Source organism: Panthera leo, chromosome Y (assembly GCF_018350215.1).
Source record: "Panthera leo isolate Ple1 chromosome Y, P.leo_Ple1_pat1.1, whole genome shotgun sequence".
NCBI classification, from domain to species: domain Eukaryota; kingdom Metazoa; phylum Chordata; class Mammalia; order Carnivora; family Felidae; genus Panthera; species Panthera leo.
In genome coordinates this window covers 4,485,353-4,501,122 of record NC_056697.1, presented here as the reverse complement: position 1 = coordinate 4,501,122, position 15,770 = coordinate 4,485,353, and the positions used below count along the sequence as shown (strand labels likewise).

At 49.2% G+C, this 15,770-nt stretch overlaps 1 protein-coding gene and 2 non-coding genes across 4 annotated transcripts in view; 1 reads left to right on the top strand and 2 right to left on the bottom strand.

Moving 5' to 3' along the window:
• Positions 1-15,770, top strand: part of LOC122212619 (pseudouridine 5'-phosphatase) — a 174,004-nt gene that overhangs the window by 6,879 nt on the left and 151,355 nt on the right. The window lies entirely within an intron of this gene.
• LOC122212697 lies at positions 11,946-12,051 on the bottom strand. Its single transcript, XR_006199261.1, has one exon. It is a non-coding gene; the product is annotated as a U6 spliceosomal RNA (small nuclear RNA).
• TRNAR-UCG lies at positions 12,283-12,366 on the bottom strand. The gene has a single exon. It is a non-coding gene; the product is annotated as a tRNA-Arg (tRNA).

Below are 15,770 nucleotides of genomic sequence, written 5' to 3'. Positions count from 1 at the left end.
AGCTCAGGTCATGATCTCGCGGTTTGTGAGTTCGAGCCCCGTGTCAGACTCTGTGCTGACAGCTCAGAGCCTGGAGCCTGCTTCGCATCCTGTGTCTCCTCCTCTCTCTGCCCCTCCCATGCTCATGCTCTGTCTCTCAATAATAAATAAACGATAAAAAAAAAAAATTGTAATACTCTAAAAAAAAACAGGAAATGTCATAATCGTCTCAAGACAGAGGAGGTGGGGAGGGAGACAGCTCTTTTGAAGAATGCACTCAATAAATATGGAAAGCATGGTTGAATTAGGGAAATCAGCATTTCACAGTCCCCACCATGAGTGGTTTGGACAGGAGTCACCAATGGAAGCCAAGACCATTGGAGTCAGTGTGGGGACCATGATGGTGCCCGGACAGGGCCTGAGTGCCATGGTAGAGGATGTGCTGTCCTCAACTGCCAGAACAGCTCACCTGTCTCACAGTTGGGTGGTCACCAGTTGGGTGGTCACCAGTTGGGTGTCTATGAGCGCTTTCTCGTTTGGGAAGGTCAAAGAACAAGTAAGGGGATGCTACGTGAATACAACCAGACAAATACAAACTGCAAGGTCATTCTGCAAGGTAGCCGGGCCAGACTCCTGATCAACGTCAAATATTCTGGGGAAGCAACAGGGGTGGACATCTGTAGTTTGGTGACGCTGACAGGGCATAAGCACTCGCCTTGCACGCCTCTCTCTTGGCGATGGCTCGTGAGCCCAGGCTGCAGTGAATGCTCTCGCTTCAAGGACTCTCTGACCCCCGTGGACTGCCCTCTGCTCTCTCTTGCGTTCATCCCAGTGACCATCGGTCAGCCGTGCCCCACCGGCACACTGTGTCTAGCGTGGAGCCCAGAATTCTCTGTCCGACCTGGTCTTCGGCAGCATCCCCGTGAGCCATGCACGCCACACACTCAGCCTTCCCTTCCAACCTTCTCTTCCTCACCCTCGGCCCCAGTCCCAAACCATGCAAGTGCTTACTTAGTCCTAAATCCTTCAGAGCCATTTCTACGCCCTCCTGATCACCAGTGCCTTTCTTTAGGCTCTCAGTGGTTTCCTCGCGCAGCCACAGTGTCTCTCGTGAGCCTTCACCGTGTGCTCAGCGCTCTTGTGAGCTGCGGTGTGCCTTAGTTAGGTCTGCAAGCTGGTGGCCCGCACTTAACTGCTGTCACTCCCCTTTCTGCAGAGGACGGAGCAGAGAATGAGGCAGTGATTCATCCAGGGCACTTCCGTGACCCCCACCGATACCAGTGGTGGTTCCGGAACTGTGCTCTTCCCGTGGGTGACAGGGCAGGGATGCTGGGGCAAATGAGTGGTTGAAGAAGGCGCTGGTGGGAGCACAGAGCTCACCAGCAGTTTTCCCCTAGAACGTTCATACATGTCTTTGAGGAATTTGGCCACAAACTGGTCCCTACTTCCCTTCCGAGAGAAAGAGCGTTCGTACAGGGAACCATGACTGTCAGCTCTGCCTGTTCTGTGTCTGGTGCCCTGTCCTGTGCCCTGCAGGTTTGCGCTTGGGTACGTGCTCAGAACACAAACATGTAAGTCATTTGTGGGTCTGCCAGTCCCAGCCTGACGAGCTCGTCCCTTCCTGAAGGTACAGCAGCGTATCTCTGCTGCAATCTTGTTCAACCAGTTGTGCTGACCTTGCCCGAAAGGCAGCAGCCTGATAAAGGCATTTACAGTCGCCCACTGGGTCATTTGGACAATACAGGAAGCCAGCCGTCCAAGGCAGTTCAGGTGACTGGAAGCTGCCAGCCCTTGGCTGGGTCCATCCACATGGCTTGGGGGGGAGGGGTAGGACTTTGACTTTCCACTGTCGAGGGTTTGTTTGGGGATAGAGTTCTAAGTGGAGGAGGGATTGGAGAAAAGTCTGATCGGATGATCCACAGAGCTCGAGGAGACAGATGGTCAGGGCGTTCATTCAGTTCACGGGTCCCACAGGCTTGGCTAAGCTGCCCAGCCAATGCCGGCGAGAGAGGCCGGCGCAGGGAATGGATATCTCCCCACCTCACCGCCCCTGTGCTTCTGGGGACATGGTCTGGGGTGCGGCGGGGTATGTGCTGCAGGAAGGCAGATGTTGTCCATGCTACCGCAGTCTCATTTATCTGCTCAGCTGACCCAGTGTCCTTGGGAGCCGGGAGCGGGACATGCGCCAGCAGTCCAGGGTGCCTCCCAGAGAAGATCGGTCCTGCGCTCTGTGGCCGAGCTGCAGGAAGACGTTCGGTGGAGGGCGGCCCAGGCTGAGCGTGCCCTAGGCCGGGAGGACGCTGTGCACACATGGAAAAGGGCAGGGTTTTGGCAAAAGTGCCTGTGTGTGACCGGAGAAGAGGTTCCTCGCTGAGTGATGGGAACAGAGCTAGGAAAGTGCTCCCAGGACAGAGCCATCTTCCTGAGGGCTTCCTGGAGCAGAGGGCGCTGTGGCAAGCTGTACATGGTGATGCAGATGACTGAGGCCTGCCCTCTGTGGAGACGGCCAGCAGGCTGTTCCGGCTGTCCCCGTGAATGACACCAGGACCGCGTTTGTGTCTCGGGACCCCTGTCCCACGCCACCACAGACCGGTGGCTTTGACGCGTCTCTCCCAGTTCTGGAGGCCAGAAGTAGACACGTGTGGCCGGGGCCGTGCTCCCTCCAAGGTTGGAGGGGGGGCTGTGTCCCGCCCATCCTAGCTTCTGGTGGCTCCCACAGTCCTGGCTTTGTGGCCACATCCCTCCCACCTCTGCCTCCCTCCTTATGTGGCCTCTCATTTCCTTCCTAAAGGGACACCTGTCATTGGGCTTCGGACACACCCAGATAATACAGGATGATGTCATCTTGAGATTTTTGATTTAATCACATGTGCAAAGACCCTTTCTCCAAATAAGGTCCCATTCACAGGGTCCAGGAAGGCAGGACGTGGATGCATCTGTTTGAGAGTTTCTACGCAGCCCATTACAAGGACACAGAGGGCTGGTGTGGAAGGAAGAGGAGAAGCCTGGTTCAGGGGCAGTTTAGTTCATGACACAGTTTGCAGGGACCAAGGCAGACAGATGTGGCCGGGATTCCCTCCTGCCGTGGCTGAATTGCACGGGCTCGTCCCCAAGCACCGCAGACACAAGGCTTTGGAAAAGTGAGCACTTCTGTTCCGGGCACGGATACATGTTGACTTTCAGTCGCCTGAAAGTCTGGCCACGTTTACGTTGATGTCATGGTTGGGGCGGGGGCGGGAGTCCCGTAGATGCATACGGCAGGCATCACCCTGCCGAGAGAACCACAAGAAATGGCCATCCGTCTAGGCCCATCTTTGAACCGTGCTGGTACCCGGAAGACGTTTCACATTTGCATGTGGACGTCCCCCTGCCCGCGTGTGATGCACATACTCACAGGCCTGGATGGTAGGTCTAGGAAGGAAGGATCTGGGAACTCAGCCAAATGGACCTACACCCATCGCGTTCTGCTATGCGTCTTGATTTGCTTCGTTTACTTTTGCATGCAAAGAGCAAAGAAAGAAATTCATTTGGGGCCAGGAGGACAGTGTTACCTGCTACGGGGAGCGGGTGGGGATCCTTCATCATTTCCGGGCTTCGGCCTTCGGCCCTCTGATTCCTCCTGAGCCCTGTGCCAAAGCCTGCCGTTTTGGGTCCTGTCCGTGTGGACGTGTGAGCACGCCAAGTGCTGTCATTCGCTTGTCATTCGCTTTGAAAGGGTCTGAGTCCTTGAACAAGGAAGGGCATCTACCCCGAAGGACAATTACAGGCTGCTCCCGGATGAGAGTAAGGAAGTAGCCCTTTGCCGACAGGCGGTCTTTGCTCGCGGGTTTTGCTTCCAGTCTGTCCCTTCCCGTGGGTATTTGGGGGCAGGCGGCCTGCTTACGGTGCTCCGAGGGCGCCGTGGGCCAAACCCTGGCTCCTAGACCACGTGGTCCACCGGGGTTCGGAGCCAGGTCAGTTCCGTGGACTGTTGGGGTCTGAGCACGTAGAACAGTGCCCAGACGCGGTGTGTGTGTCGGCAGAGAAACCCCAGTCAGTACGTACCTGGTGGTGTGGATAGCCGCCGTGTATACCTGCGTGGCGGGGACGAGCGTGGACGGGAGGAATCGGTGGGAGGGGACCCCTCGCTTCTCTCCAGCCTGCATTCTCGACACAGCGCAGCCAGTAAGAGAACAGAAAGTGGAACAGAACCTGGGATATCCGTGGGCGTGTGCCGTGAGATGTTCCAGGGTTGTTAACTGTCGTTAATGAAACATTGGGCTGTAACTAATGACCTCCTGGCACCTCTCTGCTATATACTCGCCTTCTCTAATTATGTCCAAAGCAGTGGCTGCCAACCGCCGAAGGCCAAGGACTCTGTCCTGTCTTCCCACATAAGAACCACACTCACGGTGTCATTCACCTGCGGGAGCTCCGAGTCCAGCTGCGTTGAAGTGCAATTATATTTAATACATACTTGCCAGGTACAGAAAAGAGATCGTGACGGCTTGTGCTGGGAGCTTATAATCTAAGATACGAATTATTGATTATTCACAGAATAATCACCTTGGGCCTCGCTCTTGGGTCGGACAGCTGTCTGCATCCTGTCCATGGCCCCCCTCGTTTGCATCAACACTAGCCTGTAAACGCAGGGCCTAATACAGCCTGGGTGTGTGGTACTTGGGTAATGGGAACATATTTCCCTGGGTGGGAAGATTATCAGTAGAAAGTGGGTATCCACATTCATATTGAGGAAACCCTCCTGATACACCCCTGTGTATTTCTTAGTTCCAAATGTCCCCGCTCACCTTTTCCTGAATGTGGGAAACTCCATTCTGGAATCAGCTGACATTGCCAGGAGCTGATTTCTGCCTTGGGGCAGAACCCTTTCTCCCCAACCCTTTCTTAGTCTCTGATTCTCTCTCTCTCTCTCTCTCTCTCTCTCTCTCTCTCTCTCTCTGTCTGTCTTTGGTCCACTTCCTGTGTTCAGACTTGACTACACCTCAGTTTTAAAAATGTACCAACTGTTAATGTTAGCAGTTCAAAACATTTAATTTCTGCCTACTCTGTGTACAAACGTATCAGGCTTACACCATCACCGCTAAGAGGCCATAACAGCCTCTGGTTCTATTTACAATTTCTGTCATCAACTTAAACACCTTTATGGTCATTAAACCATATTTATAAAGCCACTAGGTTTTATGTCCTCGTTCACTACTTCTCTTGTCCGATTTAGCCAATGGAACCTTTTTGAATAGCCAACGATCACTTTCCCCTAATAAATGAAGTTGATTAAGAACGATGAATCTGAAGTTCACTTCACTGTTCCAGGAGAAGTCAGTTAATATCATCTTAACGTGTGAGTGAAGATTAGTAATTTCAGTGCGCGTTTAAAAGTTTATTTACGGCACTGTGGCCCCAATGGGCCAAATTCAATTAAAGACTGTAAGTCACAAAGTATTAAATAGCACACAAGAGTTTATTTGGTGGTCTTCCTTCCCTTAAACATCACTGAGTATCTTGGGCACCGAATGAGCTACCTGTCCCTTAGGGAAAATCCGTCCTCTACCAGATACTTTTCCCACCCAGCTGATTAAATTTTGCATTTTTTAACACACGTAAATGTCTTTCCACTTAAATCCGATACTCTTTGAACTCGACAAGAATTCTCCATTCTGATTATAGGTCCCAGCTTTAAGCAAGTCCTAGGGAGGGCTATGAAAATGGCGTCTGATTGAAGGCGATATCTTTCATGTACTGGGTCTGACTTAGAGTAACATCTTATAAGGCCATAGACTGACATGCCTCAGAAAATGAACATGCGGCCGGCCTTAACTCTGTGTCCATGGACCCTCTACGTGTTCACAGAGAGGAGGTGTCATGAGTTGCCCCTTTGCCGCTGGAAGTCAGGACGCCGACCCCGTACCCTTTGATCAAGACTGCTCCCCCATCGCTGCGTTTGAGTATCGGTGGTACACTCTCCATGGACGGAGGGACCCACACCTTGCTGCTTGTGGTTCTTTGCAGAAACCCTGAGTACAGTTCAGTAAAATCTGAGATTTGCAAACCCACTTAGGTCATGTGAGCATATTCTTTTAAATAAAAGGATCTTGATCGGGGGCGCCTGGGTGGCTCAGTCGGTTGAGCGTCCGACTTCGGCTCCTCAGGTCATGATCTCACAGCTCGTGGGTTGAGCCCTGTGTCGGGCTTTGTGCTGACAGCTCAGAGCCCGGAGCCTGCTTCGGATTCTGTGTCCTGTGTCTCCCTCTCTCTCTGCCCCTCTCCCGTTCATGCTCTGTCTCTCTCTGTCTCAGAAATAAATAAACATTAAAAAAAATTAAAAAAAAAAAACTACACTGGAATTAAAATAAAAATAAAAAATAAAATAAAAAGGATCTTGATTATTTGATAAGTCTCCTAGTCCCTCCCCATTTTGAAAAATAAGATGTGTAAGGAGACCTTAAGTGGTTGGTTGGGTATGCCCTTGACAGAAAGAAATACCAAATAGATAAAGATTTATTAGAACTCCATGGACCGGACTGGGACTCCCCAAAATTCACCAGTTGAAACCCTTCACTCCCAGGCCCTCAGAATGGGGCTGTGTGTGGAAGTGGGGTCTTTAAAGTGGTGACCAAGGTAAAATGAGGTCAGTAGGGCAGGCCCTGATCCCATAGGGCTGGTGTCCTTGTAAGAAGAAGAGATTACGGGGTGCCTGCGTGGCTCACTCAGTTAAGCCTCTGACTCTTGATTTGGCTCAGGTCACGATCTCACGGTTTTGTGAGTTCAAGCCCCACGTTGGCTCTGTGCTGATAGCACGAACCCTGCTGGAGAATCTCTCTCTCTCTCTCTGTCACTCCCCTGCTTGCTGTCTTTCTCAAAAATTAATAATAAATAAAAAACCAGGGGGAATTAGGACACGGGCACACACAGAGGGATGGCCACGTGAGGACGCGGGGAGAAGACGGTTTACACGCCAAGGAGACAGGCCTCAAGGGGGAACCAGCCTCGGCCCTGCCTGGATCTCAGGCTCACAGCCTGCAGTATTGGGAGTGGGAAAGGTCTGTTAAGCCTCCCGGTCTGTGTTCCTTTGGTATGGAAGACCAGTCCGCCCAGGAGTTTAGAATTTTTGATACCCTGAAGGGATCCAGCAGTCTGCACCAAGGTTCGACAGTCTTCGCCCTGGGGACGGAATGCTCTGGGATGTACAGAGCTGGGATGTACTGGCTGTGCCAGTGGGAACACCACAGAAGTTTCTCCAGTCTTCCTTGGGTCCTCTTTCCACAGTTGAGTTTTGTGACATTCCTCCACCCCCACCCCCACCCACACACACACACACACACACACACACACACACACACACAAAACTGCCTAAACAAAAACCACGCCCTGACAGCCAAAGGAATATGCCTGGACGTGATGCATTTTGTGTCTTTAAAGGAGGAGCACTTTGTAGTGATCAGTGCTGAGTTCACCACAGTGTGATTCCTAGATGTCCCGATGCTTTGCCTCACCCTAAATTAAAACTGTTTCTGGCGTCGTCTCCCTACTAATGCTTACATTGCTGGTGTTGTATCCCACCAGGCCCTCTGCGGGGGCTTCCTTCATACCAGTGGTAAGGACAGAAGGCGAGGAGGGGCAGGGCAGGCCACTGAAAGGTAGATCCCGAAGAGAATGGAAGCTGTTCTTTCAGCGGGGAAAGAACGTCTTTCAGCCTTGCATTTTGTGGAGGACATCTGCTGGTTTTCATTTATTCAAAAGGCATAAAAACATATGGATTCATCATTAAACCATAAAGCCTGGGGCCTTCGGAAGCTAATTCTTAGCAAAGTTTACACATCTGCAATATAAGAAAGACACATCCATCTAGAACGCAGTGGTTGTCTGTTTGTCCCCTAAAATTCAAGAAGGACTTAAATTATTGATGTTCATGGCACGTGTCAGTGGGACATGGGAAAGAAGAACCCAGCGATTAATGAGGTTTGTGCGTCTGCGATTGTGATGTAGCACTAAGAAAGGCCAAGGCCACGGTGTTCTTTAACAGCTGGTGGCCAGCCTCAGGAAAGCGTCACCCGTAGTGCCATCAACCGTCTGTAGCTGCCTTTTGACCTTCGGTTGTTAAGGTCCTCGTGAACGAAATATTCAGAAAATTTTGTTCTTTCTTACGCCGGGTGTTTGGTCTGCTTGAGACTCACTGTATAGAAGTCCAGTGAAAAAAAGGAAAAACAGGTGGCCGACAACGTTTCTTATTGTGTTACTTTTCTATTGCCGGAGTCACCAGTTAAGACAACACAGACGTCTTACAACAGCGACATTGTGCAGGTCAGAAATCCCGTATCTGTCTCACGGGCTGAACTCTTGGTGTCCACAGAGATGCGTTCCTTTCTGGAGGCTTGGGATTCCCTTGCCTTGTCCAGCCACATGCGGGCGGCCTCATTCCATGGCTCACAGCCTCTTGCTCGTCTTCAGCCTATCCACACGCTCTACATCTCTGACCATTGTTTGGTAATACGGGCGTTTGGGGCCATCCACTTCCCTCCCAGCACTGCTTGCTCCCCGAAGATTTGGGGGTGTCGTGTTTTCATTTTCATTCGCCCCACAGGATCTCTGAGTTTCCCTTATAATTTCCTCTTTGGCCTTTGAATATACAGGCACGTTGTGTACTTTCCACGTGTTCTTACCAATTTCCCCAGTAGGTTTTCTATTACCAGCTTCTGTTTTCATCCCACTGTAGATTGGGGAAGTATTTTGTATGATTTCAAGCGTTTGTCAGTTTACGGCACCTTGGCCTAGCATACCGTCTTCCCTGGAGAAGGTGTGTTTTCTTCGGCCGGGGGGAACGTTCCGCAGATGTCTACTAAGTCCAGCTGGTTGGTGGTGGTTACGTAGTTCACGGTGTTAAGTCTAGTTCCCTCTATCCTTGCTGCTTTTTAATCTAGTTCTACCCCTTATTAAAAGCATCATATCCAAATCTGCAACTGCTATTGTTGAATGATCTATTTCTCCCAACAGTTTTATCAGTTTCTCTTTTATGTAATTGGGGCTCTGTTGTGGAGTTCATACGTAAGTTTATAATTGTCGCATCTTTAGAATACGGAATGACCTCTTTATAAAATGCTTCTGTTAGATTTTTTTGCTTTGTAACCGCTACAGGCATTTGTCTTGAATCTCTGTTGTGTGATGTAGCCAATCTGCTTCTCTTTTGGTTGCTGTGCACCTTGCCTATCTTTTCAAACCTCCTTGAAATCTTGTGCTTCTCTCGACGTAAACTGTGTCTTGTAGACACGTTATAGTTGGAGCATGGTCTTCTTGTTTTAAAATCCATTCTGGCAGGGTTTAGCTTTTAATTGGGGGTTTTAATCATTTACATAAAATGCCACTCCTGATAAAACAGGATTTTTGTATGGCATATTGTTTTGTGTATGTCTTATTTTGTTCTTTTATTTCTTCATGGAGAAGTTATACTGCCTTCTTTCATATTAACTAGATACTTTCTAGTGTACTATTTTTTTTTAAATATAATTTATTGTCAAAATGACTAACATACAATGTGTAGAGTGTGCTGTTGATTTTGGGGGTAGATTCCCACGGTCCATTGTTTACATACAACACCCAGTGCTCATCCCAACAAATGCCCTCCTCAATGCCCATCACCCACCTCCCCTCCTTCCCATCCCTCATCGACCCTCAGTTTGTTCTCTGTATTTAAGAGTCTCTTATGCTTTGCCTCCTTCTCTCTCTATTTCTAACTATTTTTTTTCCTTTCTCTTCCCCCATGCTCTTCTGTTAAGTTTCTCAAGATCCACATATGCGTGAAAACATAAGGTATCCATCATTTTCTGACTCACTCATTTCACTCAGCATAATACCCTCCAGTTCTATCCATGTTGTTACAAATGGCCAGATTTCGTTCTTTCTCATTGCTAAGTGGTATTCCATTGTATATATAAACCACATCATGTTTATCCATTCGTCAGTTGATGGACATTTAGGCTCTTTCCATAATTTGGCTGTTGAAAGTGCTGCTATGAACATTGGGGTACAAGTGCCCCTATACATGAGTACTCCTGTATCCCTTAGGTAAATTCCTAGCAGTGCTATTGCTGGGTCATAGGGTAGATCTATTTTTAATTTTTTGAGGAACCTCCACACTGTTTTCCAGAGCGGCTGCACCAGTTTGCATTTCCACCAACAGTACAAGAGGGTTCCCATTTCTCCACATCTTCTCCAGCATCTCTAGTGTCCTCATTTGTTCATTTTAGCCACTCTGACTGGCATGAGGTGGTATCTCAGTGTGGTTTTGATTTGTATTTCCCTAATGAGGAGTGACATTGAGCATATTTTCATGTGCCTGTTGGCCATCTGGATGTCTTCTTTGGAGAAGTGTCTATTCATGTCTTCTGCCCATTTCTTCACTGGATTATTTGTTTTTTGGGGATTGAGTTTTTTGATAAGTTCTTTGTAGATTTTGGACACTAACCCTTTATCTGATATGTCATTTGCAGAGATCTTCTTCCATTCTGTCGGTTGTCTTTTAGTTTTGCTGATCCCTTCGCTGTGCAGAAAGTCTTTAGTTTGATGAGGTCCCAGTAGTTCATTTTTGCTTTTGTTTCCCTTGCCTCCGGAGACATGTTGAGTAAGAAGTTGCTGCGGCCAAGATCAAAGAGGTTTTTGCCTGTTTTCTCCTCGAGGATCTTAATGGTTTCCTGTCTCACATTTAGGTCTTTCATCAATTTTGAGTTTATTTTTGTGTATGGTGTAAGAAAGTGGTCCAGGTTCATTCTTGTGCATGTTGCTGTGCAGTTCTCCCAGCACTATTTGTTAAAGAGACTGTCTTTTTTCCATTGGATATTCTTTCCTGCTTTGTCAAAGATTAGCTGGCCATACATTTGTGGGTCCATTTCTGGGTTCTCTGTTCTGTTCCATTGATCTGAGTGCTGTTTTGTGCCAATATCATACTGTGTTGATGATTACAGCTTTGTAGTAGAAGCTAAAGTCTGGGGTTGCGATGCCTCTGTTTTGGTTTTCTTCTTCAATGTTACTTTGGCTATTTGGGGTCTTTCGTGTTTCCATAGAAATTTTAGGATTGCTTGTTCTAGCTTTGAGAAGAATGCCAGTGCAGTTTTGATTGGGATTGCACTGAATGTGTAGATTGCTTTGGGTAATATTGACATTTATATAGACATTTTAACATTATTTATTCTTCCAATCCATGGCATGGAATGGTTTTCCATTTGTTTGTGTCTTCTTCAATTTCCTTCAAAAGCTTTCTCCTTCAGGGGCGCCTGGGTGGCTCAGTCGGTTAAGCGGCCGACTTCGGCTCAGGTCATGATCTCGCGGTCCGTGAGTTCGAGCCCCGCGTCGGGCTCTGTGCTGACAGCTCGGAGCCTGGAGCCTGTTTCAGATTCTGTGTCTCCCTCTCTCTGACCCTCCCCTGTTCATGTTCTGTCTCTCTCTGTCTCAAAAATAAATAAACGTTAAAAAAAAAAAAAAACCCAAAAACAAAAGCTTTCTCCTTCATAAGTTTTCAGCATACAGGTTTTTCCACTTTGGTTAGGTTTATTCCTAGGTATTTGATGGTTCTTGGTGCAATTGTAAACGGGATCAGTTTCTTGATTTCTCTTTCTGTTGCTTCATTATTGGCATAGAGAAATGCAACCAATTTCTGTACATTGATTTTGTACCCTGAGGCTTTGCTGAATTCATGGATCAGTTCTAGCAGTCTTTTGGTGGAGTCTTTTGAGTTTTCCGTATAGAGTATCATGTCCTCTGTGAAAACTGAAAGTTTGACTTTTTCTTGGCCAATTTTGATGCCTTTGATTTCCTTTTGTTGTATGATTGCTGATGCTAGAACTTCCAACACCATCTTAAACAACACCGGTGAGAATGGACATCCCTGTTCTGTTCCTGACCCTAGGGGGAAAGCTCTCAGGTTTTTCCCCATTGAGGATGATACTAACTGTGGGCTTTCCCTATATGGCTCTTATGAGAAAAGTATGGAACGGTTTCCTAATTTGCCTGTCATCCGTGCTCAGGGGCCATGCTAGTCTTCTCTGTATCGTCCAGTTTTAGTGTATGTGCTGCCTAAGCAAGCACTCTACCGTTTTAATTCTCCTCTTGTTTCTTTTATTATGTATTATATACGTTCTTAGTTATTTTCTCAGTGGTTGCTCTGAAGATTACAGTTAACATCTTTTTTTTTTTTAATTTTTTTAGTGTTTATTTACTTTTGAGAGAGAGTTACATAGAGTGTGAGAGAGGAAGGGGCAGAGAGAGAGGGAGACACAGAATCCGTAACAGGCTCCAGGCTCTGAGCTGTCAGCACAGAGCCCGACGCGGGGCTCGAACCCACGGACCGTGAGATCATGACCTGAGCCGAAGTCAGACGCTCAACCACTGAGCCACCCAGGCGCCCCAATTACAGTTAACATCTTAATGTGTCACCACCTAGTTTGCACTAATGCCAGCTTAGCTTAAAACTTATGCCAAAACTTGTGCTCGCTTCGGCAGCACATATACTAAAACTTATGCCAAAACTTTGCTCCTGCATGGCTCCATCCTCTCTCCGCTCTTTCGTGCTGTTACTGTCATGAGAATTTCATCGTTCAACATTATGTGCACATAAATAGAGATTTATAATCATTGCTTAGTGTAACTGTCTTTTAAATCGGATTTAAAAAAAGATTTACAGACAAAAACACATTTATCTTGTTTTTTATGTACCCCCGTGGGTAAAATCTCACTCCCCTCCCCCACATTTGTGAACCATTGCTTTAAGGAATATAAAAAAGTGTTGGAGCATCCCTATTGAGCATAATTTCAGCATAATCTACTAAAACTGCCAAAGAAATTTTTGAGTTGGCCATTGCGTAACGAGCCAAAACACAAACATTCTGGTAGAAAAAGTATTGCATGTTTAAGTATTTCCAAACCTTACTTGATAATAGTTTGCAAAACAAAAAACGAGTTATCTGTCATTTTGGGTTGTAGGCCACCTTCAAGTCAGAGCTTTTCTTGGGGTGTAGCTGACAATAGTGTTGATGGAGAAGGGACATAGATACCTCATCGTGCTAGCAATGGTATCAGTTTGACGTGGGGAGAAGTCTTTTTGGAGACCGTGGTTGAGTTTCCCCGGGCTGCACGGTCAGGGGGCATTACACAGTCTGAGAAAACTTCGGTTACGTTAGACGTCCTGCGTGTGCGAGTGGGCGAGCAGAGTCCAGACGTGCTGCGTGTGCAGTGTTTCTACTTCACCCCAAGCACGGAGGCGCGGCTGTGTCCCTGAGTCCTGCGCCCTGTCACTCAGTGGTGCTTGGGGCTCTCATTCACAATCCGGGGCCGACCCCTCTGCCGTCCCGTAACACGGCGGTGCCCGCTTCAGGGAACACCGGGCTCTCGTGGCCACGTGCATATTCTGAGATTCCGATTCTGCCTCAAGGACTCCACTTGGGACACATGAGACGAACACACGTACTACAGGGAGCAGCCATCGCCATCTGGGACTAGGGAAAAACTGGTGTGAAAAGCCTGTTTTCTCTATGCAGTCTGCTGAAAGTATGCTTTTAAAAAGAGAACCCGGGCACTTGAATGGGTCAGTGGTTTGGTAAGTGTCCAACTCTTGATTTCAGCTCAGGTCACGATCTCACAGTTCGTGAGTCCGAGCCCCATGTCAGGGTCAGTGCTCATGGCATGCAGCCTGGTTGGGATTCTCTGTCTCCCTCTCTCTCTGCCCCTCCCCCGCACGTGAGCTCCCTATGTCTCTGCCCATCTGTCTCTCTGTCTCAAAATAAATAAATGAACGTTGAAACAAAAGGAAAAAGGAGAGAGAAAATACGTGCACATAGAGCTTATTTCGATGTTACGCAACATCCTTCTGGACCCTTTCTTCTTCGTTACGTGTATCAGCTTCTTGTAGGTACGAATGAATGTAAAAACATTTTAATTTGCGGGACTGACGACTGGCCGTCCTTTAGATGCCTCCACTTAAAGATGGTGTAGCTCTGTTGAATTTACACACGCAATGCGGGCTTTTGACCCCTCACTGCCATCACACGGCTGTGGGGTGAACCTTCACGCAGCACAGCAGAGACAACACCCTCCTAGTGGGTAGTGGGACACGTCCCATCGTTGTGATGGCAGCCTGGATCCTCCCCCACACCCGCCTTCGCCGGCCCCCCTACCTGTGGGTGCTTTGTGTGGGAGGAGTGTCACCGTGTCACGGATGGGGCAGGTCGTCACCCCTGGGGGCCGCAGGCCCTCGCTCTGCTTTTCAGTTATCCCTGCCAGCCCACCTTCCCCATAATTCCAAGCATCCTGGAGCCCGCTCTTGTCCAAGATGACGTGTGTGTGCCACGACGACCCCCCAGCCTCTGTGGTACAGGGTCTCTGGTGCCCAGGGATGCCTGGCGCTCAGGAGGGGAGCTCGGGAAGCTGGGGGCCAGCGAAGGCCCCTTCAAGGATGCTCTGGTCCTGTTGCTTCACTTGTGTTTTCATCAGTGGCCGTTCTGTATTTTCACACGCATCGTCTTGAGGACATATTAGGACAAGTGCCTGTGGCTTCATTTCCCCAGGTGACCTTTCGAAAAGCACCCTGTGTTGAGTGTGTGCTCTCTTCTGGACAATTCCTACCTGACACATTTCATCCTCAAACAACCCGAGGTCACAGGGAGCATTCTCCCTATGGCACCCGTGAGGAAGCTGACCCTTCAGCAGGCTTTTTACTTTGACAAGGTGACACCTGTAGGACGCGGCAGCCCCAGCGTGCAGATGCACGTCTCTGTGGCCCCCCAGGTGTGACAGTCCCCGTATGCATTCCGCCTCCTCCACGGGCACAGCTTCTGGCTGCTTCCACTCTGCTTACCCACAGGACGCCCATGCTCCGAAAGACCGCTTTGCACACTGCACAAGCCATGGCTGATGACACCTCCCCTCCCCGTCCCCATCCTGCTGTTCTCCCTGCCTGTGCGTCACGGCAGAATGGGCTTATGTCATTGGGCAGCCTGGCCCTTGTGTCCAGATGCCCGGGCGGTGCGTGCACGGCCTGCGTGGGCCTCAGACTCCCTGTGGGAAAGGCAGAGCTTAACGTCCCTGGAGGACTCCGTATGCTCATGGCCCCCTCCGTGCCCAAATGAGGGGAGCTCTGCTCCAGGTCTTAAGAGAAATCTTTGGGAGAACTCACTTCTTGGGGAGCCCTTGGCTGACCTCAGTCCAGAGTCTGGAAATACCTTCACTTAATTCCCTCAGCTGGATAACTCCAGTTGAAGGGAATAACACACCAAAGCGTCACTGCTCCAGGCTTCTAGATCAGTCTTTCCAACAGGAGACAGCAAAACGGCAAATGCGAAACTCCGAGCCTGGGTTTGCACAGGGAGGACGTCTGGGCTTAAGGAAGGCGATGAAACTTTGCAGCCCACGTGAGTATCTGGGTGCTGGAAGCCATCAGCTGTTGCGAGGACAAACAGGTGTCCCCAGGAGCACCCAGGAGCCCCAGTGAGGGGAGACAGTAGGTGACCCGTTCTCTGCATCCTGTGTGGTCGGGGTGCTGTGCCCTGGCATCAGTGTGCCCATCTGAGAGCTGGGTATGCCGTGCCCCTAGTCCATACCACGGACGGCTGTCACAGATTCCAGTGCCACTCACCCCGTGGGAAATGCCAGCAGTTATTGACCCTGTCTTACTAATTATTGTGGTAGCCACACATTCTCTGTTGTGTCATGACCGTGAATGCTGATGACACTTCAGCCCCGAGGTTCTAACCCTTGTGCAGGCATCACAACTCTTGCACAGGGCTCGTTAAAACCCAAGTAGCGTGGGCCCC